Source organism: Lepidochelys kempii, chromosome 8 (genome assembly GCF_965140285.1).
Source record: "Lepidochelys kempii isolate rLepKem1 chromosome 8, rLepKem1.hap1, whole genome shotgun sequence".
Lineage (NCBI taxonomy): Eukaryota > Metazoa > Chordata > Testudines > Cheloniidae > Lepidochelys > Lepidochelys kempii.
In genome coordinates, this window is record NC_136387.1 from 34,949,560 (window position 1) to 34,972,678 (window position 23,119).

Sequence of the window (23,119 nt, forward strand, 5' to 3'; positions counted from 1 at the left end):
TTCTTCACAGTTTTCAACATTACTATTCCACATTCTGCAGTTGCGTATTATATTTATTAGACACACAAGGTGGTGGAGGCAATATCTTTTACTGGACCAATCTTCTATTGGCAAGAGAGACACGCTTTCAAGCTACATAGACTTGGATCTGAAGAAGAGCTCTGGTAGCAAATTTAGGGCCTGTCTTTGGGCCTTTTCACATCCCAGCTATGTTTTTGTTAACATGAGGTATCCAATATTCTACCCCTCCACATGAAGGTGCACCTTTCTGTGAAGTATCATGATATAATCTGCAAGCAAAATCCCACAGCCTTACTCTGGCAAAACGTCCACAGAGGTCAACAAGAGTTTTGCCTGAATTAGCACTGCAGATTTGGGTCTTTCTATTTCCTGTGGCAACTCCAAAGAAGTGACTGAGGAGCTCAAGTGGAGTTCAAGACTGAGGCATTTCAACCACAAGGTAGGGTATGGGAACAAGGCTTTCCTTGGTCATCACCACTGTCTCAAAACAAGAGACTGAAAACCTTTGGTGCCAGTTCAGCTGTGTCAATGGGGAAGGTACAGATTCCTGCTGAAACCCATAACCCAGCCCTAACATGAATAATAATAAATAAAACAGCAGTAAGTCAGTTTTTCAGAAGGAGGGCAAAGAAGATGCTGTTCCTTAGCCAGTGCTTCAGTTTCTGAACTAGGCCACTGTAATATGCAATACATAAGGCTATGATTTAGTCATGGAGGTCATGGAATCTATTACTTCCAGCGACCTCTGTGACTTCAGCCTGCAGTGGTTGGGAGCTGCAGGGTCTCCCGCCACCCATGGGGGCGGGGAGCTGCGGGATACCCCTGATGCCTCTGGCGGCCCCCAGAACTCCCAGCTGTCAAGGGAACCCCCGAGCTCCTGGCCACTGTGGAGGAACCACCAAGCTCCCGGCTGCTGCAGGTTCCCGGAGCTGCGGGTGGTAGGGGTACCCTGCAGCCTCCAGCTGCCACAGGCAGCTCCTAGCCCCTGTGCAGCTACCTGCTTCAGGCGGTGTGGAGACCCACAGATCCCCATGTTGTCATGGATATCGTTAATAAACATCACGGACAGGTCACAGCTTCCGTTAATTTTTCTTTTTAGCCCATGACCTGTCCGTGACTTTTACTAAAAGTATCTGTGACAAAATCTTAGCCATAGAGATTCACTATGACCAATTGCACTGGTTTCTCATCTGGGCCACAGAGTACAGCACTATTGTGGCCTAATTCCTAAATTTCTCAGGAGACATTGTGTGATTTCAGCCAATGCCATCTGCTTCTAAGGGCATGTCTACACTACCCGCCAGATCGGCGGGCAGCGATCGATTCAGCGGGAATCAGTTTATCGCATCCAGTCTAGACACTATAAGTTGACCCCTGAGAGCTCTCCTGTCGACTCCTGTACTCCAGCTCCGCAAGAGGCGCAGGCGGAGTTGACGGGAGAGTGGCAGCAGTCAACTCACCGCGGTGAAGACACCACGGTAAGTTGATCTAAGTACGTCAACTTCGTCTACATTATTCATGCAGCTGAAGTTGCATAACTTAGATCGATCCCCCCCAGTGTAGACTAGGGCTCAGAGGAATGGGCTGAAAGATACAAATGCTGACCAAAAACCACATATAATTTTTCCCCTCCCACAATTCTTAACAGCAATTGCTGTTCACCATACAGGAAACAGATTTTTGTTCTGTTATAAAAGTGAAGACACAAGTGAACATAGAAAAATTAATTTATCCCCAAAAGAAAAACTGAAAATCTGATAAGAAGTAAGAAGTTCTCCAAAGCAGTGACAGAGAACTTACAGCTCACTAAAAATAAAACTCAAATGTACTGATAAGACCGGTGACAAATCACAATACAGCTCTCTAAAGGCTACAAGATTGTGCCTGCCTAGAATGCTGCATGCCCCAAAACATTTAACATCTTGTGTAGTTTACAGTTAAGCAGGAAGAGTTAGATGTTAAATGTAAGGTGATATGTTCATAGAGAGAAGCATCCATATCTTGCCACCTTGTTACAGGACAGACACATTCAGATGTAGTAAGACATTTTCAGACTAAATTTTAAAAGCGTGTGTGCGTGTGTATTTGCAAAACAACACAAACTATTCCCCTGTCCACAAAAATGACTTTGAGACTTCATAAGCTTGCTGCATTTTTAAAACGTTTTAGCTGTTAAATTTGCTTTGTTTCTTACATCTTGTAGCAGCTGAAAATGGAACGATGGGGATCTATATATGGTTCCAAACAGATGATAGGATTTGTAATAATAAACTTGCTGTTTTCCAATATAAAAAATTAAGGAAATTTACACAGGTGTAATTACCAATGTAAATTCCCCTAACATAGAAAGGGCCTTTGTTTTAAATTATCCTCTACCTTTTCTCATAAAAAATTAGGTGCTAAAGAGGCTACAGACACCCAGACTCAGAAATACTTTTGTTCCCAAGAAGCAAGTGCTCATGTCATAGCATGCAATGTTTTCAGTGGTGTGGCTCATTACCGGCTGAGAGGTCCCACTACAAGAAAGTTCTGTTCAAGAGCTTCTGAAAACCTCATCTGTATTGGTGGCTACAGTAACAGTGCTTCCGTTATGCTCTCTATTAGCAGAGACATTTTACTAATGTTACTAGTTGTGCATCAGTAACTGCCGCACAGCTCCGTGAGTGCAGCCAGTAGAAGCCTAGTGACACAATTCAAAAGAATTCAACAACAGGAACATATTTCGTGAATTCTTACTGCGGCTGGGTACCCACCATTCTTTTGTGTTTTAACTCTCAACGTGCAGTGTGTATTATGTGCTTCCAATACCTCTATAAGAAACATTATCTGAATTTTGATCAGCCATGCTATAGGAGCACATACCACTGTGCCCTTGTCTTGTGCTTGACTTCTCTTGTGCCCTTGCCATAGACTTAAAGGCCAGAAGGGACCATTGTGATTATATAATCTGACCTCCTGCACATTGCAGCCCACAGAACCTCACCCACCCACTCCTATAATAGACCCATAACCTCTGGCTGAGTTACTGAAGTCCTCAAAACATGATTTAAATACTTCAGATTACAGAGAATCCACCATTTACACTAGTTTAGTGCAAGTGACCCATGCCCCATGCTGCAGAGGAAGGTGAAAAACTCCCAGGATCTCTGCCAATCTGACCCAGGGGGAAATTTCTTCCTGACCCCAATTATGGCAATCAGCTAGACCCTGAGCATGTGAGCAAGACCCACTAGCCAGACACCTCTACTCTATGTTGCAGCCAACAGAAATAACAGAAAGTATAATAGTCCTATCCCTGTTCTCAGCTAAAGATCAAGGAAGTAATACTGAGATTATAGCAGCCTTGCAAAATTGTTAGGAAAGCTTACCAGCCCAAGCACAAAATCTATCCCACTGCCCTTCACCAAAATGGCTAGTCATAATTAAAATACTAATGATATTTTACTCACTCATCAGCAAGACTCACTCTTGTCAGGTAGAACTTTGCAAGGCTGCATTATAGAATGATAAAACTTTTAGTGAAATTTGAACATGGATCTTGATTGCCTCATGCAAGCTGCTGAAGCACCTCAACTTGCACTGGCTTCAGTGGAATTTGAGAGCACTCAGACTCTGACAGGATGAGGGCCCTAATATGGTTGGGTTTTGGTTTTTTGTTTTTAGTTGTTGTTTTCTTAAACAGTAAAGGTTTTAAAAGATGAATGCCTAATATGGATATTACTCAGAATGTTACAAGTCACCTATGTGTCAACTTGAGATACTAGTTTCAATGTAGCTATGATGATCAAAATCAAATATGGTATCATCTTAATGGGGAGTCTCTTTCCGGTCATTCCAGACAAACTAATTTGACATTCTAGAAAGTTTTTACTATCTTTAACTATTATGAACCTATGAAATGACCGACAAACATAACAAAGCTAAACTAATTCAGGAAAACATGGAAGTGATGCCTCCTCACCAAAGCATTCTTTGCATCTGAAAAAGACATGTTTACTTCGGGTGGGGGGAAGGAAGCCATCCAAAGGAATACTATAAAAAGATTACCATATAGGTAAAGCACATGCGTTTTGTTGAAATAATCAACTGCTTAAGATCCCAGATCAATAACAATATTGCAATGCAAAATTTAAAACGTTTTCAATAAATGTTTTAAATAAACTACTTGAAAATTATTCATGTTATTTTTATACCATAGCACCCAAAAGGCAAACAATCAGGATCAGGCTCCTAATGTATTCGGTGGTATATAATCACACAGGAAGATTCCAGGAAAACGTATCTGTGCTGTCCTGAAAATTTCTGCTTAGTGCAATAAAGTCCACAGATCTATTACAAACGGTAGGTACTTTATCCTGCTTGCAATTTGGGGGCAGAACCATACCTGTCGGTCACTGGCAGCAAGGGAACACCTTAGCTACCCGAAGTTCCCTCCAGCTGAGAATTTCCACAGCCAAGATCATTCCATTCTACTTTCCTAAATTACAGAATGTGTTAACTATGCTTTGAAGAAAAGGCATAGCAATTTCTCCTAATGCAGAACCTGGGACTAATCTCCCCTAACATCCCCAAAGTCAGGTTTAATTTGTTAATTTCCATCTCTGTTCTGGATGATGCATTTGTACTCAGGGTAGGCCAAATCTGTGAACATTACTACTTGAAGGACATTTCAGGATAAGCAGAGATATATTTTCCTGTTCATCATCATGATAAGGTCCACAGATCTGTTACAATGGTGTTTTCACAGCAATGGGCCTCCAGGATAAAAAGCAGGATCTCCCTTTAAACACGGACATAGAATCATAGGACTGGAAGGGACTTCGAGAGGTCATCTAGTCCAGTCCCCTGCACTCATGGCAGGACTAAGTATCTAGACTATCCCTGACAGGTGTTTGTCTAAACTGTTCTTAAAAATCTCTAATGGAGAGTCCACAACCTCCTTAGCCAATTTATTCCAGTACTTAACCGCCCTGACAGTTAGGAAGTTTTCCTAATGTCCAACTTAGACCTCCCTTGCTGCAAATTAAACCCATTACTTCTTGTCCTATCCTCAGAGGTTAAGAACAGTTTTTCCTCCCTCCTCCTTGTAACAAACTTTTATGCAGTTGAAAATTGTTATGTCCTCTCTCATTCTTCTCTTTTTCAGACTAAACAAACCCAGTTTTTTCAATCTTCCCTCATAGGTCATGTTTTCTAGACATCCTAAATATGGAAATTATGTGTCTTCCCCTGGGCATTGAGGCATGAACAAAATACTTCTGCAAAAACTGGCATTGGTCAGAGTTTGGATGACCAATATACAGAATGTGGTGATATTATGTATTGATGGCCACGTGGCCACCTAGCAAATCTCAATGCAAGAGACATGACTTCTCTACCTGAGATGATCAGCATTCCTACAGATTGGTCTTTGATATCTGAAAGAAGGAAGAATGTTTCTTGAATTTACTTTCAGAATGAATGCTGTGACAGTTGTGAGGACTACTTGGCTGAATTAAAAAGTACAATAGTTGGTCTCATTAGAGAGAGTTCCCATCTTCACCAACTCCTTTAATCGGAAAGGGTTGTTATTAGGATATCTACTTTAAAGGATAGGAAGTATGAGGGCCTACAGGAGTGCAATTGAGGTAGTGCTATAAGAACCAGAATACATTTCTGAGGCTGAGCGCTGTAACTCTGCAGGGCTGGAATCAGGACAGTTGTCCTAAGAAAGCCTTTAACGTTGGGATTTTTGCACAAAACTTTCATTTCCTTGCTGAGAACATTGTAGTACAGAGACTTGACCTTTTGCTTTGACACTCTCATGCACAGACATTAGAATCCTCCTAGACTCTAGAGGAATTTGAGACAATGTTTCATCCTTTAATGCAGTTAAAACATGGACTCTGCTTCAGCCAGCAGAATAAGTTCTATTTGTTCACTTCTCTCTAGGCTCCATGAGACTGATAATCACTTCATCCAAGTATCTATTCTGAATCAATCTGGTGCTGGATGGAGCACTGGGTTTTGACAATTGCAGACTTCCTCTGCAAGGTAGAGACACCTAAGGCTCAAAGTTACCTTAATCAAGCCTGAGAACCATAACCTCTTCAGACAGAAAGGCAAACTGCAACATTGTTCCCAATAGGATTCACTAAAAACTGGATTTTTGTTTCTCTGACACCACTTGCTTTCCTTTATGACCAACTTCATCTTTTGTTAACATTCTTCTGAGAGGAGATCTTGTACCTAATGGAATTCATCCTCAACACAGGCTTCTGACTGACTACCCTGGCACCCATAGGTCTGTTTATCATGAATCCAAGATATTCTACAAGCCATGTCGTTCTGTATAGTTGTTTCAGCTCTATCACGTTCTGTAAAGAGCTCTGATTAGCAAAATTTATCAGGAAGAAGCAAGAGTAAAATTCCTTCTTTCTTAACACCAGTATTAATATTACCGTTATCCTGGACGCACTTGTCAGATCAAATGGTAATGATGAGAACTGGAAGGGGAAGGGGGGAAAGCTGCCATCAAATGAAAGTTCTATAGAATGATAAAATGGGAATGGAAAGATGAGTCCCCTTTAGGAACTTGTTCAAATGTTTCAGATGGATCTAGCTGATTCGCTATGGCTAGAAATAGGATGGGGAACAGCCCTTGATGGGAATGGGTTATATCACTCTGATTTGAAGTAAATAATGGATGGTTTCATTCATATTCTAGCATTTCACTGGGTAACTTCAGCTCCCAAACAAGACACTTATTAAGAGGGAGCAGGAGACATAGTCCTTTCCTTTTGCCTCTGGCTTTTCTTGGCCTATCTCACTCCCTGAAGCCTGCAGGGGTACCAACCTCCACAAAAACACCACAGAGCTGAGTGAACAATCTTCCCAAAAGAGAAGTGAAGCCCTAGGACGGGGTGGGTGAACTTTTTGGCCCGAGGGCCACATCGGCATTGCGAAACTGTATGGAGAGCCGGGTAGGGAAGGCTGTGCCTCCCCAAAGAGTCTGTCCCCCACCCCCTCCCACTTCCTGCCCCCCTCAGAACTCCCAACCCATCCAACGCTCCTTGTCCCCTGACCACCCCCTCCCAGGACCCCAACCCCTAACCACCCCCCAGGTCCACACCCCCCTACCCAATCCCCCCTGCTCCCTGACTGCTCCGACCCCTATTCACACCCCAGGCCCGGGATTCCCACACCTATCCAAACCCCCCTGCTCCCTGTCCTGACTGCTCCCCCCAAACCTCTGCCCCATCCAACTGCCCCCTGGAACCCGTTGCCCCTTATCCAACCTCTCCCCCCCTTACCATGCTGCTCAGAGCAGCAAAGCCCCACCGCCCGGCCAGAGCCCGCCATGCCGCCGCTGCACTGCCCGGCAGGAGCGATGGGCCAGAGCGCTGGCAGCACATTGCGCTGAGGCTGCCGGGGAGGGGGGAGAGCAGGGGACAGGCTGGCGGCTAGCCTCCCCGGCCAGGAGCTCAGAGGCCGAGCAGGACAGTCCCTCAGGCCGGATGTGGCCCACGGGCCGTAGTTTGCCCACCTCTGCCCTACGATAATGGCTGGGTATGTGAAAGACACATTATTGAGACAAACTGTTAGTCAGAAATTGGAAATACAAGGCTGGAATTTCCTTCAGAAAAGCCCTGCTGCCGGGGGGTGATGGTGGGCATTCCCCTGCAGCCAGTGACTGACAGGTCTGCTTCTGTCCCCAAGCTGCAAGCCAGATGAAGTACTCACTGCAACGAAGCTGTGAAACTTAGCTTGACCAACCCTGCAAACATTTAAGCATGTGCATATTATTATTCTCATAAGCATTTCCCATTGACAACTCACATGAGTAAAATTATGCATGTGCTAAATCTTTTACAACAAGGGTCCTCAACCTTTTTCTTTCTGAGGCCCCCCCCAACATGCTATAAAAACTCCACAGCCCACCTGTGTCATAATATCTGATTTCCTGCATATAAAAGCCAGGGCCAGCGTTAGGGGGTAGCAAGCAGGGGAATTCCCTGGGGCCCCATGCCACAGGGGCCCCCAGGAAGCTACATTGCTCAGGCTTCAGCCTCAGCCCCAGGTGGCGGGGCTCAGGGACCTGGACTTCAGTCCCATGCGGTGGGGGTTCAGCTTTCTGCTCTGGGCCCCTGCAAGTGTAATGCTGGCCCTTCAAGCTGCTGTAAATGTTTTCTCTTTCAGAGACTCCTGGCAAACACATGTCAGCAGCACTTACAGTCACCACCAGGCCTTTAAAGTAACATGAAAAATCTAATTAGTTATTTAGATTACAATGTTTATGCAAACAACCTCACAGTTTAATTTTAAACATCATTTAGTCAATTAATTTACTTAATGAATTCCTTCAGAACCTTAGACAATCACAGAAAACAGTACTCTCCAGAGGGCACCCACATGGCTTTATTCATTTGTGATCTGTTGTTTGAGCAAGGAAGAGCCAGGCACAGAATAGGAGATGCAGAACCACTGCTATCTATCGTCTTGTTATATTGCAGCTGTCTGTGCCTTGTCTAGCGGCTCATTGGATCCATCTCAGGGGTGCCCAAATCCTGCCCTAATGCAGGTTGCTTTGGAAACTTGAAAGGAGGAAGAGGGCTGCAGCTGATCTGCCTAAAATGGTGCAGGTATCCTATGTCCGCATCTTTAATACCGAGGGGCAGCCCATTAAAACTACACGTCTCACATTCAGTGTTCCACCTTAAAGAAACCTCCCATTCAGCTGAAGATGGAGTATTTTAAGATGCATCCTCAAAACTCTGAGGACCCTCCTATTGATCTGTACTCATAAGAATGGCCATATGGGGTCAGACCAAAAGTTCATCTAGCCTATTATCTTGTCTTCTGACAGTGGCCAATGCCAAGCGCCCCAGAGGAAATGAACAGAACAGGTAATCATCAAGCGATCAATCCCTTGTCGCCCATTCCCAGCTTCTGGCAAACGGAGACTAGGGACACCATCCCTGCCAATACCCAATGATGGACCTTTTCTCCATAAATTTATCTTGTTCTTTTTTGAATCCTGTTAAGTCTTGGCCTTGACAACATCCTCTGGCAAGGAGTTCCACAGGTTGACGGTGCAATACAATGATCAAATTGTATTCTTGGGGGAATACTGCGTCACTGTGCATGTGAAGAATTTATGTGCCCTGCAGATGTCTTTGCTTCCCTGCAGAAAAATGACTTTCTGACTGGGAAGCAAAGAGAAGCTGCAAAAGTGGTCAAGCACTGCTCCCCAGCAGTACAGGTGCGTTGTTTTGGGTCCCCGGAGCACCCAGCGGAGTGGTAAACAATTGGAGGGGCAGGGCTGCAGATGCCCAAACCAGGGGCTCCTACCCTGTGCCAGGCTCAGCTACCAGGCTCAGCTACTAGTCCCAGCTGGGCTGGGGAGGATGGGACTTCCTCTTCCCCTGTAAGGAGCGTCCAGGGCTGAATCAGACCCACCCCCAGAAACCTCTCCAGCTGCAGGAAACACTGCACCCCTCACCCCCATAGCTCCTTAGCTGTGGGGAGAAGGGTCACCGTACAGGGAGCTGCTCCCCCATCCACGCAACCCCCATGCATCCGGACCCACCTCATACCCAGATTGCCCGACCAAGCCTCACTTCTTGCACCCAGAACTCTCTCACTCACCCCCCTGAACCCAAACCCACACCCTGCCAAGCATCAGCCTCTGCATCCGGAGCCCCCTTGCACCCAGACCCCACCCTCTGCCAAGGCCCACCCCTGCATCCAGGCCGCCCCCTGCACTCAAACCCCCACCCCAAAGAGTCCCACCCCACATGCACCTGGACCACCCTGACTATACCCCCAGTCCCAGACTCGCACCCCACTGAACCCTACTAAACCAACACCCGGATTTGCACCCCACCGCCAGCACCTGGACCCCACGTGCTGAGTCCTCCATACCCACACACACACCCCCACTGAGCCCCAACCACCTTCACCTCGACCTCTGTGTCCCATTGTGTCTGCACCCAGAACCCCACAAACTGCAATGAGCCCCTGTTCATCCAGATCTCCCTTGCACCCAGTCCCCCCACTAAGCCACCCACACCCAAATCACTCCACACCTGGATCTCCCTATACTAAGCCCCTCCCTACTTGCATCCTGCTGGGCTGAGTCTGCCTGCCTACATCTAGTCTGCTTGGCACAGAGGGGCAGGGCCCCAGGGTGTTTCTGGGACAGTCTTGGCCCCTGCGCTGTGTCAGGGTACGGTGCAACTCTACCACCAAGTCCACGTCCAGAGGTGAGGGGGTGCAGGGTGATCTCCTACCTCTGTGCAGTCAGTGGCCTGTGCTCCCCACTGCCATGCTGGAGCCCCCACATGTATTTATTGACAAATAAAATTGGCAGAATTTTGCAGAATTTTAAAATATTGTGTGCAAAATTTTAAGTTTTTTGGCACAGAACACCCTCAGAAGTAAAACTGAGGTCACAAAAGAAACAAATCAAAAGAGCAATGGGTTAACAATGATATAGCTCAAATTATCATCAAATGACTGCAGCAGGTAATCAGATAGATCATGAGGCTGACAATAAAGACCACTTTTATTAGTCCTGCATCAGGAAACTGAAGGAAGCAGCTGTTTTGCCTCAGTCTAAACCCACCCTCCCACCCAAAAGGATCTTGCTCATGGCAGTGAGACTGATTCAGCTGGTTAAGGACATAGCAGCCTCTTGTGGTTTCTAACCATTAGCAAAAGATATCACCAGGAGCAGTAAAATCACCTTAGCTATTCTTAAGGAAGTGTAGAGATCAAAGTGGTTTCTGAAGTTCCTCCTCATTGCTACTCCACACTTCCTCCTTAAATCTCACCATTGTTATGGTAACTAATATTCTATTCTTATTTCCCCACAGCCCAGAACTTGTAAGTTTACCAAGTTATTTCAGAATGAAGAGTTTCACTGAATATGCTCACACCTGATACTCTAGCAGCTTCAAATAGCACTCTTCCTTAACCAAGGAGGCACCTGGAAGGATTCCACAGCAGAATTAGGATTTAGGCAATCATTACGCATGCTGTTCCCAAAAAAGGCTGCAACCTCCCCATCCCCTCCCTCTAACAGAACAAGGAGACATCTCTCCCTCCATAATTAAGACGGGGGAGGTGGGAGGAGGGAGAGATACTTAACAGGACAATGAGTTCTAGTGCCTTCATGGTCTTGTGATCTCGGACTTATATGACTGCAGTTGCTGGAACCAGGTGGTGGAGGACCTTGGTGATACCACCTGATGTTGCCAAGGGTCTCTCATGCAGTTTCAGACTGGCCAGGCTGGTAGCCAGTGACCAAAGTCTTCATCTTCTCTTCCCCTAGCCTGATTGCACAGGGGAACTAAGAGGGGTACTTCTTGCAGATGATGATGGTAAACTGAGAAAGCACATCACCATTCTGCATAGTATTGACCATTATAGGGGCAATTCCACCTTACTCCACCACCTTGGGCACTATCTCAATAGTCTAGGGGCCGATCAGGTGGACCATCCGCCCTGGGTCCGGTCTACATGGTCCAATCCTGTTGTAATGAGCAGCAAGCAGGCCTAAGGTCACTAATGGAAAATCTCACTCAGGATGACAGGTTTCAGAGGAACAGCCGTGTTAGTCTGTATTCGCAAAAAGAAAAGGAGTACTTGTGGCACCTTAGAGACTAACCAATTTATTTGAGCATAAGCTTTCGTGAGCTACAGCTCACTTCTTCAGATGCATATCGTGGAAACTGCAGCAGGCTTTATATATACACAGAGAATATGAAACAATACCTATTCCCACCCCACTGTCCTGCTGGTAATAGCTTATCTAAAGTGATTTCCAGCACAAATCCAGGTTTTCTCACCCTCCACCCCCCCACACAAATTCACTCTCCTGCTGGTGATAGCCCATCCAAAGTGATAACTCTTTACACAATGTGCATGACAATTAAGCTGGGCTATTTCCTGCATAAATCCAGGTTCTCACATCCCCCCCACCCCCATACACACACAAACTCACTCTCCTGCTGGTAATAGCTCATCCAAACTGACCACTCTTCAAGTTAAAATCCAAGTTAAACCAGAACATCTGGGGGGGGGGGGGGGGTAGGAAAAAACAAGAGGAAACAGGCTACCTTGCATAATGACTTAGCCACTCCAAGTCTCTATTTAAGCCTAAATTAATAGTATCCAATTTGCAAATGAATTCCAATTCAGCAGTTTCTCGCTGGAGTCTGGATTTGAAGTTTTTTTGTTTTAAGATAGCGACCTTCATGTCTGTGATCGCGTGACCAGAGAGATTGAAGTGTTCTCCGACTGGTTTATGAATGTTATAATTCTTGACATCTGATTTGTGTCCATTTATTCTTTTACGTAGAGACTGTCCAGTTTGACCAATGTACATGGCAGAGGGGCATTGCTGGCACATGATGGCATATATCACATTGGTGGATGTGCAGGTGAACGAGCCTCTGATAGTGTGGCTGATGTTATTAGGCCCTGTGATGGTGTCCCCTGAATAGATATGTGGGCACAGTTGGCAACGGGCTTTGTTGCAAGGATAAGTTCCTGGGTTAGTGGTTCTGTTGTGTGGTATGTGGTTGTTGGTGAGTATTTGCTTCAGGTTGCGGGGCTGTCTGTAGGCAAGGACTGGCCTGTCTCCCAAGATTTGTGAGAGTGTTGGGTCATCCTTTAGGATAGGTTGTAGATCCTTAATAATGCGTTGGAGGGGTTTTAGTTGGGGGCTGAAGGTGACGGCTAGTGGCGTTCTGTTATTTTCTTTGTTAGGCCTGTCCTGTAGTAGGTAACTTCTGGGAACTCTTCTGGCTCTATCAATCTGTTTCTTTACTTCTGCAGGTGGGTATTGTAGTTGTAAGAAAGCTTGACAGAGATCTTGTAGGTGTTTGTCTCTGTCTGAGGGGTTGGAGCAAATGCGGTTGTATCGCAGAGCTTGGCTGTAGACGATGGATCGTGTGGTGTGGTCAGGGTGAAAGCTGGAGGCTATCTTAAGGTCGCTATCTTAAAACAAAAAAACTTCAAATCCAGACTCCAGCGAGAAACTGCTGAATTGGAATTCATTTGCAAATTGGATACTATTAATTTAGGCTTAAATAGAGACTTGGAGTGGCTAAGTCATTATGCAAGGTAGCCTGTTTCCTCTTGTTTTTTCCTACCCCCCCCCCCCCAGATGTTCTGGTTTAACTTGGATTTTAACTTGAAGAGTGGTCAGTTTGGATGAGCTATTACCAGCAGGAGAGTGAGTTTGTGTGTGTATGGGGGTGGGGGGGATGTGAGAACCTGGATTTATGCAGGAAATAGCCCAGCTTAATTGTCATGCACATTGTGTAAAGAGTTATCACTTTGGATGGGCTATCACCAGCAGGAGAGTGAATTTGTGTGGGGGGGTGGAGGGTGAGAAAACCTGGATTTGTGCTGGAAATCACTTTAGATAAGCTATTACCAGCAGGACAGTGGGGTGGGAATAGGTATTGTTTCATATTCTCTGTGTATATATAAAGCCTGCTGCAGTTTCCACGATATGCATCTGAAGAAGTGAGCTGTAGCTCACGAAAGCTTATGCTCAAATAAATTGGTTAGTCTCTAAGGTGCCACAAGTACTCCTTTTCTTTTCACTCAGGATGAACATTGTCTGGAAAGATCCACTGTTGCAACCCTTGGCATATGTTGCCTCAGATATAAAAATAGGAGCTGTGTGAGGCCAATTCTGAAGACATTACTACAAGCATCCAGGGTGGATAAAAATCAATGATTTTTTTTTTTAAAAAATTTAATTTTTTTGTTTACAATCGGATTTTTTTGATAAAATGCATAAAATGCATCCAGAAATCATCCCTGCATAATACCAACTATAATAAACTTCGGAGCTAAGGGCGAACCATTCAAGAAATATATGTTTGCTGATGAGATTTTAAAGAAAAAGTCACACCAGTGAACTGGTGGAAGTCACTTAAGCACTTGGATTCAGAGACTGATGAAGTGATAATCTCACTTTGAACAGCAGTAGCTTCTTCTGCCGGCGTAGAAAGAATATTTTCCTCCTTTGGACTAATTCATTCCAAACTGAGAAATTGTTTGGGACCTGAAAAAGCAGAAAAGCTTGTTTTTCTTTTCCAGATTCTGAACAAACAGGAAAATGAAGGTGAACACGACTGAGTTAGCTGCAGAAGCCAATATTTTATTTTAAGTTTCTCATGTTGACCTGGCTGACATTTTTTTAAAAAATATTTCATATAACTATTTTAGTTTAAAACAATTTTAACAAAAACAAACCTGATTTTAAAACACTTGAATGTTTAAAAGAACAGGAGTTCTTAGCATAAACTCTAATAAATTTGTTAGTCTCTATGGTGCCACAAGTACTCCTGTTCTTTTTGCGGATACAGACTAACACGGCTGCTACTTCGAATGTTTAACTACATTCAAAAATTCATATGCTTGTTTTGTTAAAATATTATGTTTTCTGTTGAAGAAAAAAAATCTAGAATACATAATGTTGTTGTTTTAGTTAAATAAAACAATTTAAATGTCTGTTTCATGATGTTCTCCTCCTAATACAGCATGGCAAGAAAATCCTCCAAATATTAATGATTAACCTGTTGAATTGGAGATATTTATGAAGTGATTGGGAGGTGAACTATCTGCTTCAATTACCTTTGGTAAATGAAATTTTCAGAAAATGAATGATTGTTTGGTTAAGCTGTAAAACTAATCTGAAAAGTTTTCAAAATAAATCACTTAAATATATAGTCTGTACCTTCTAAAAATGAAACCTACATCTATCTCGGAGTTGTGAAGAATATGTATTAAGGTTATAACAACCAACAAGAATGCACTTTTATGTAGAAATCCATGATTAAATCAAGTCTTCCTGACTAGTGATCTAAATCATGATTTAAATCAATTTGATTTAAATCAAATCCACCCTGCAAGCCTCCATCTCACGTAAACTGACATGGGACCCGCTCTTGGCATTAAATGTCCATTATAGGCCTAAGCAGTTTCTTAAAAATAGGTAGTGATCTAGTCACATCCATGCTGGCTCTCATACATCCGCTTACATTCTCTCAACATATTTGAAATAAATTTAAAGAATTTATGACAGGCTGTCATCTCTTACAAGAAGCAAGAAAATTAGAGTAATAGTTCTGAGACCTCAACTAGATACAAGTTTATGACTTGCTCCAGTAACTTGACCTGAAACAAAGAGTTGCTTTTACATCTTAGCAATATAAACTCCATTTAATAAAAAGCTATTAAAAGTTTATGACAACTAAAAATTCTCACTTGGGCTATTCCTCTCACCATGCCTCATCAGCAAGGGTAGATTATCATCATTATACATTTATATTACAGTACCACCTAGAGGCCAACCAGGCCAGGCACCCATTGTGCTAGGTGCTGTACAATCATATGGTAATGGATTCCTTGCCCCGAAGAGCTTACAGCCTGAAAGGGCTGATGTTGTTTCCATTACTGGCTTTTACACCAGCTAACTCCTCTCCCTGGCTGCCCCTATGCCGGCACTTCTCTTGAAATCCCCAACACTGGTGTAGCACCAGTCCAGCTCCACTGGATCGAGCAGCAGTTAGAGTGCTAGCATAGACAGAGCACAAGTGTTTTTACCAACATGAAGTCTAACCCCACGCGAAGATCTAAATAGCGGGGGGGGGGGGGGTACTACACTGGTACTCCCACAGATGCTAGCAATGGTGGATTTGCACTGGTGCTAGACTAGCACTGGTGTTTCAGAGCAGTGTAGACAAGGCTTCAGTGCACTCACTGCCTTGGGTCCTCTCTCCACTCCTGCTCTTCAATCAGAAACGACAGGGGTGCAGTGTTGGAGCAGGGAGCATGGAGACCCATGTGATTACAACAAAGCAAGCTGCTTTGTGATAAACCACAAGTGACATGGCTAGTCAGCACTATTTCTGGGTGTAGCTAATCCTATAACCTTAACTATAAATTCCTTCCAGAAAAAGGGGAGCAGGGGGAGATGCTATCAGCCAGCAAGGTAATGCAGAAGGAAAAGCAATCAGTTACTGGCCATTTGCTGTCCTGAGACCCAGGACACCAAACCCCAGTGTTGGATGGAAGACCAAAGATTTATCTTTTTAACTTCTTGGCCACTGGCTCAAAAGCTGGAGATGTAGGTGTGATGGGTTCCCTCCCCCAGCCCCAGGGTTCCCCCTGGTCCTGAGGTACCACTGAACCCTCTGAACTCACCAGCCTGGGCTCCCTCTCGCACTGTACTGCTGTGACAAGCTGCAGACCCGCTCTCGGTCCTACACTTGTCTTCCACCAGCATTCACACAGGTAAGAACACACCTAGCTGCAGTTACATGCAAGCTGGCCAGCCACTGCATGAATCAACAATAGGCTACAGCCAAAATAACCACCAGCTTCCCAGCCAAGGACCCCAGAGCTATACTGTCCTGCCCTGGTCAAAACCCCAACCAGTATGAATTTATTATCCAGTTTGCCTCCCCCTCAATGTGGGGAGGAAATGCAACAGCCTTTTCCCCTTGAGCTAAGATTTCCAAGCGCTTCATTCAAACTCACTTGTTTAGATAAAGCAAAAACAAGTTTATTAGCTGCAAAAGATAGATTTTAAGTGATTACAATGGATAGCAAACAGATCAAAGCAGATTACCTAGTAAATAAACAAAAACAGAAACTAAGCTTAACATACTAGGAGGATAGGATTTGATCTAATCTCTCACCCTCACTGATGATGCAAGCAGGCTTGCAGATTCTTAAGGAACAAGCTGCACTTGTCTTGCACCTTGGGATCCCCAGGTTTTCCTACACAGGCTAGAAATCCCTTTAGCCTGGGTCCAACAGTTCCCCCAGTTCAGACTTTTGTTCCTTTGGTGTTTCCAAGAGTACTCATGTGTGGGGAGTGAAAAACAACAGATGTCACTCCCTGCCTTATATCGCTTTAGCATATGGCGGGAACCCTTTGTTCCAAAACCAGTTCCCAGATCAGTTTGTGGAAAAATATAGACATCCCAAAATGGAGTCCAGAGTCACAGAATCATAGATTAGGGTTGGAAGAGACCTCAGGAGGTCACCTAGTCCAACCCCCTGCTCAAAGCAGGACCAACCCAACTAAATCATCCCAGCCAGAGCTTTGTCAACCTCTAAGGATGGAGATTCCACCACCTCCCTAGGTAACGCATTCCAGTGTTTACCACCCTCCTAGTGAAAAAGTTTTTCCTAATATCCAACCTAGACCTCCCCACTGCAACTTGAAATCATTGCTCCTCATTGTGTCATCTGCCACCACTGAGAACAGCCAAGCTCCATCCTCTCTGGAACGCCCCCTTCAGATAGTTGAAGGCTGCTATCAAATCCCCCCTCACTCTTCTCTTCTGCAGACTAAACAAGCCCAGTTCCCTCAGCCTCTCCTCACAAGTCATGTGCCCCAGCCCGCTAATCATTTTCGTTGCCCTCTGCTGGACTCTCTCCAGTTTGTCCACATCCTTTCTGTAGCGGGGGGCCCAAAACTGGACGCAGTACTCCAGATATGGCCTCACTAGTACCAAATAGAGGGAAATAATCACTTCCCTTGATCTGCTGGCAATGCTCCCACTAATGCAGCCCAAGATGCCGTTAACCTGCTTGGCAACAAGGGCACAGCGTTGACTCATATCCAGCTTCTCGTCCACTCCCCAGGTCCTTTTCTGCAGAACTGCTGCTTAGCCAGCCGGTCCCCAACCTGTTGCGGTCCATGGGATTCTTCTGTCCTAAGTGCAGGACTCTGCACTTGTCCTTGTTGAATCTCATCAGAACCTCATCTTTTGGCCCAATCCTCCAATTTGTCTTGGTCACTCTGGACCCTATCCCTACTCATCCACCAGCTTAGTGTCATCTGCAAACTTGCTGAGGGTGCAATCCATCCCATCATCCATATCATTAATAAAGATGTTGAAAAAAACCAGCCCCAGGACTGACCCCAAGTACTCCACTTGATACTGGCTGCCAACTAGACATCGAGCCGTTAATCACTACCCGTTGAGCCCGACAATCTAGCCAGCTTTCTATTCACTTTATAATCCATTCATCCAATCCATACTTTTTTAACTTGCTGGTAAGAATACCAATGGAAGCCCGTATCTAAAACTTTGCTAAAGTCAAGATATATCACATCCACCACTTTCCCCGTATCCACAGAGCCAGTTATCTCATCATAGAAGGCAATCAGCTTGGTCAGGCATGACTTGCCCTTGGTGAATCCATGTTGACTGTTGCTGATCACCTTCCTCTCCGCCGAGTGCTTCAAAATGGTTTCCTTGAGGACCTGCTCCATGATTTTTCCAGGGGCTGAGGTGAGGCTGACCAGTCTGTAGTTCCCTGGGTTCTCCTCCTTCCCTTTTTTAAAGATGGGCACTATATTTGCTTTTTTCCAATCATCTGGGACCTCCCCCAATCACTACGAGTTTTCAAAGATAATGGCCAATGGCTCTGCAACCACGTCAGCCAATTCCCTCAGCACCCTCAGATGCATTAGATCTGGACCCATGGACTTGTGCATATCCAGCTTTTCTAAATAGTTCTTAACCTGTTCTTTCACCACTGAAGACTGCTCACCTCCTCCCCATACCATGTTGCCCAGGACAGCAGTGTGGGAGCTGACCTTGTCTGTGAAGACGGAAGCAGAAAAAGCCTGGTCACAGGCCCTTACATACCTTGCTGAGTCATAGCAGGCATTACTTACAGGCTGGAACATTCTCAGGAAGGCTTACCAGGTGGGGGATACGGTTCTCCTAAGGCCTATTGTTTATCCTAATGGCCCATTACCTTGAACAGGCCTTTCACAGCCAGCTATCTGGACTAGAAGCGTTTTGCCTAGTGGGTGTTGCCCAGGTTCAACTACATTTAAAATACAGATTCATAGTCAATATTCCTAACTTTAAATACAAAAATGATACACGCATACAAATAGGATAATCATATTCAGCAAATCATAACTTTTCCAATGACACCTTACATGACCTGTCTTATGTAAAATCCATCATAATTATGCCATAATCACGTCATATCATCACTGTGAAGAATATGGGGTACAGTGTCACAGTGGGGACAGAATTAGAGGGTCTGCATTAAGCAGGTACGGAGACAGGACATATGATGCTCAATGTGGTTAGGCAAGTTTGGTGCCAGGAAACAGGACATTGACTGGGATTAGGAAGGTATGGAGCCAGCACACTGACATTTCCCAGTTTCTGAAATTAAGGATGGTCCCAGCCAAACTAGCTATGGTAGATCTGTAGCTCGGTTCACAAGCCCTAGTATGAAAAATGCTACATAAAGTTTATTAATCATTAGCATCTACATTGTCCTGAAATGCCACTAGCATGTGTATTCAACTAAGTGTTGTAGCACTTCTATTAGGCTAATGTTCCTTGCTGCAAACAGGATAAAAAGCAGAGAAGATCACAGCTCTCACATATACAATATCAATACAACCTACCTGCTACCCATGCTTAAACACCTACATTTCAGTCTTTTCCAGCTAACACCTCACTGTCAGGACCATATCAGTACCGAGGTTTCTTTTATAAACTGCTATCTCTCTCGAGTCAAAGATTCCTACTGTTTTAACAGAATTGCATGAGTCACCATGAGAACCAACTCAAAGCGCCTGCAAAAGTGGGGAAAGAAAGGACCTCTACAAACAGCTCTATTGATCTGTGAGAAACAGTTAGCTGTGAAGTTTATGAAAAATGCATTCCCTCACTCTACTACAGTACATGAGGCCAAGATGACAGTTCTTATTTAAAGTCAACCCCTGGGCATAACTCTCAGTAGAAGCTAGAATCCAACAAAGGAACTATGCTAACCACATGTTGGAGCTATACAATGCCACCAAAAAGCAGGCCATTGTTTATAGCTATTGATACTGAATTGCAGGCGATAAGAACAATAAGAGACATAATTCAAATTCTCCACTATAAGTTACTTCTGTAATGGACCACAAACTTCCAGAATGGAGCCCGATGAACATTCTCTTAAGACTTGGTTTTGTTTGGTATTAAGGTGTGTTATCCAGGGGTGAGATCAGAGGACTGGGAGCCAAGATTCCTAGGTTCCATTACAGGCTTTGCCACTGACTCAGTGTGTGATCTGGGGCAACTCACTTCACCACCCCAAATCTCAGTTTTTCCATCTGTAGAATGGAGATAAATATTTATGTATAAGAGCACAGTAAGGCTTCTCTCAGAGTCTGTAAAAATGCTTTGAGATCCTTGGATAAAAGGTGTTATACATGTAAAGTGGTGTTACTCTTTTATCTCACTAATGAGCAAACTTTCAAGTGAGACCAATACTTTATGTAAATCAAGGAAAAAATATATGGGCAGTTATGAGCCTGGAGAACAAGAAGGGGTGTGTATCTGTAAGCACTGGATATCTTTCTTGATCATATCTACTCTTTTAGCTATACCTTTCATTTCGAGATTGAAGACCAAGCCCTGGTCTACACTAAAAAGTTAGGCTGACCCAACTATACTGCTCAAGGCTGTAAAAAATCCACAGCTGAGTGATGCAGGTAACCCAACCTAACCCCGGGGGTAAACAGCACTAGATCAACCTAGCTACTGCCTCTTGGGGAGGTGGATTACTTACGCTGATGGGAGAACCCTTCTGTCAGTGTAGACAGCGTCTACACCGAAGGGCTGCAGCTGTGCCACTGTGGCGTTTCAAGCGTAGATAAGCCCTGAGCCCTCCCCACCAAGCAGGAGTACTTCTCAAGCTGAAACAAACCAAGGTGAAAACTGTTAGCCAGTAGAAGATACAATTTTAAACCCTTTTTTAAATTTTAGAACTGCAAAATAAAACAGCGCTAATCACAACTCCAGAATCATGAAATGAGTGGGTAGTACTGGCAGACACATGCACCAAAAAAAGGGAGGTAACATTCTTCCCTCTCCTTTATTCCCTCATGTACCAGTTCTACAGTACAGAAATGTCATTTCTGTTTTGTTGCTGTGTAACAGGCCTACACAAAGGAAACTGATTAACTGACTATTAACTATATACTGCCCTAGGTTGGGCCCTAGGCACTACCATAATTAAAACAACATGAGACAAGAAACAGGGAAATTGACTGTACACAACATACTGACAAATGCACAAAGTAAACAACATGCAAAAGAAAAATATTTCTAATCTCTCTCAATTATAGGTGTTACTTGTAACAACAGTAGGTAACAAAAATTAGAAATGTGATCTGTGCAATGTCCCTTTAGTTACAACTGTCATTACAACACAGCTCATTATGTTTATTTTAGAAAGTTACTGAAACAATCATTAAGGCACCATAGACCGCAGCATTCTTCTCAGAAAAGTTCTAAGTCTACTTTGCATTAACTGAAAAGGCGTGGACCAAGGCCAACAAAAGTAGGTAAGGCTGATGGGTAAATCTCTTAGAAGGCTTGCACTCCTTCCATCCATGAGGTGGCCACTGATCTTGTTGTGTGGGCTGTAACCTTATTAGGTCGGAGTCTCACCTTATGCCTTATCAGCCTCTACTATGAAAAGCTTTGATCCACCTAGTTATTGAAGACTTTTCCTTTTATTGCTTAGAAATAAAGGTTGAATAGGAAGTTTGATTTCCTGAGTGTTTCAGTTCCACATAGGTAGATTTTTTTTAATGTACTATGGATATCTAGTCTATGCTATTTTTCTCCTTTCAGATGCTTCAGACAAAATGAAGCTAGAGCAGTGACTTGTGATTAATGGAAAAGCTGTATCAGTTCTCTGCACCATCTGGTCACTGCAGAACATACAGCATTGATAATCTATAGAAAGAGCTTCTCATTCTCAAAACCTGATGGCAGATGAAATCCTTATGTGAAAGGTGACTGTCATGGTGAGGAAACAAATGGGGATTCAAATGGTGAAGCTACTAGAGATGTTAATATGGAGCACAGATTCCATGACAGAAAACCATCCAACAGTTCTGCTGCCTGTAGGAATTTCTTTATGCATGGGTGTGAGGATATGAAACCAGGTTTGTCTGTGCTCAAGATAAAGCCTAAGTGTCTAAGGGCATGTCTTCACTAGCAACACTAAAGCGCTGCTGTGGCAGAATTTTAACGTGGCTGTGTAGTCACGGCACCAGCACTGAGAAAAAAACATACAAAAAAACCCACCACCTCTGTGAGGGGAATGGCTACCAGTGCTGGGAGTGACCTTGGATGGGCAGATGCTGCCACCACCCAAGTGTAAAAAAAAAACCCAAACAACAAAAAAACACCTTCTGAGAATCCAGGAAGGAACAGTTGGGAATTCCTTCCTGTGGGATACCCACAAGGCCTTTCACCCCCACCACCGCACCCCAGGGAAGAGCTGAGGGGAAAAAAAAAAAAAGGAAAGGAAATCAGGAGTTGCCACCAGCTAATTAAACACCATATGCACAAAGCTCTTAGGCACACAAAAATCCAATCCTGCTCTTAAAAAAAGGTAAAATTTATTAAAAACAAAAAGAAAGGAAATACATTTGGAATTTAGGCTTTTTGCTCAATCTTAAAAGAAAAAAATTACAAAAATTAAACATCAAGATAGATCTCTTGAGGTTCAGCTTAAAGGTTACAAGCAAAACAAAGGCATCTGGGGTTAGCACAGAGGAGTCCACGAGGCAAGAAATAAAACAGAAATAAACCTAATCACGGTCTTTCTAAACATTCCTAATCTACTTACACATTTGGGAGTTCCAAATAAGTAATTCTAGGTATGATCTGAAGTTTTTTCCTCTGTTTTAAAAAGTTCTAGCCCTCCCATTGCCTCTTATGGTCAGGTGCCCACTTCTTTCCTTTTACTTGTGGACTTGTTAACCCTTTACAGGTAAAGCAAGTAGAGAACAGCTGCTAAGAGGAATTTTATAGCTAACTGGCTGGCTGGGTGCCATAAAAAGGGAGCCACCCTCCCCCCCTTCATTTATCACAGGGCCCCATAAAAAAAAAAAAATCTAGTACAGGCTTGACAATATCTGCTTTCCACCTGTCAATGAATGGGAAGCTTTCCCTGGTGCATGACAGGGGAGGGCAATGCCTAAAATCTGAAGAAATTTTTAAATTTTCATTTTAAAAAGTGTAAGTTTCTAGCCTAC

At 44.0% G+C, this 23,119-nt stretch overlaps 1 protein-coding gene across 2 annotated transcripts in view; it reads right to left on the bottom strand.

The window, feature by feature from the left end:
• Nucleotides 1-23,119, bottom strand: part of SIL1 (SIL1 nucleotide exchange factor) — a 230,004-nt gene that overhangs the window by 172,888 nt on the left and 33,997 nt on the right. The gene's annotated exons all lie outside the window — the stretch shown is intronic.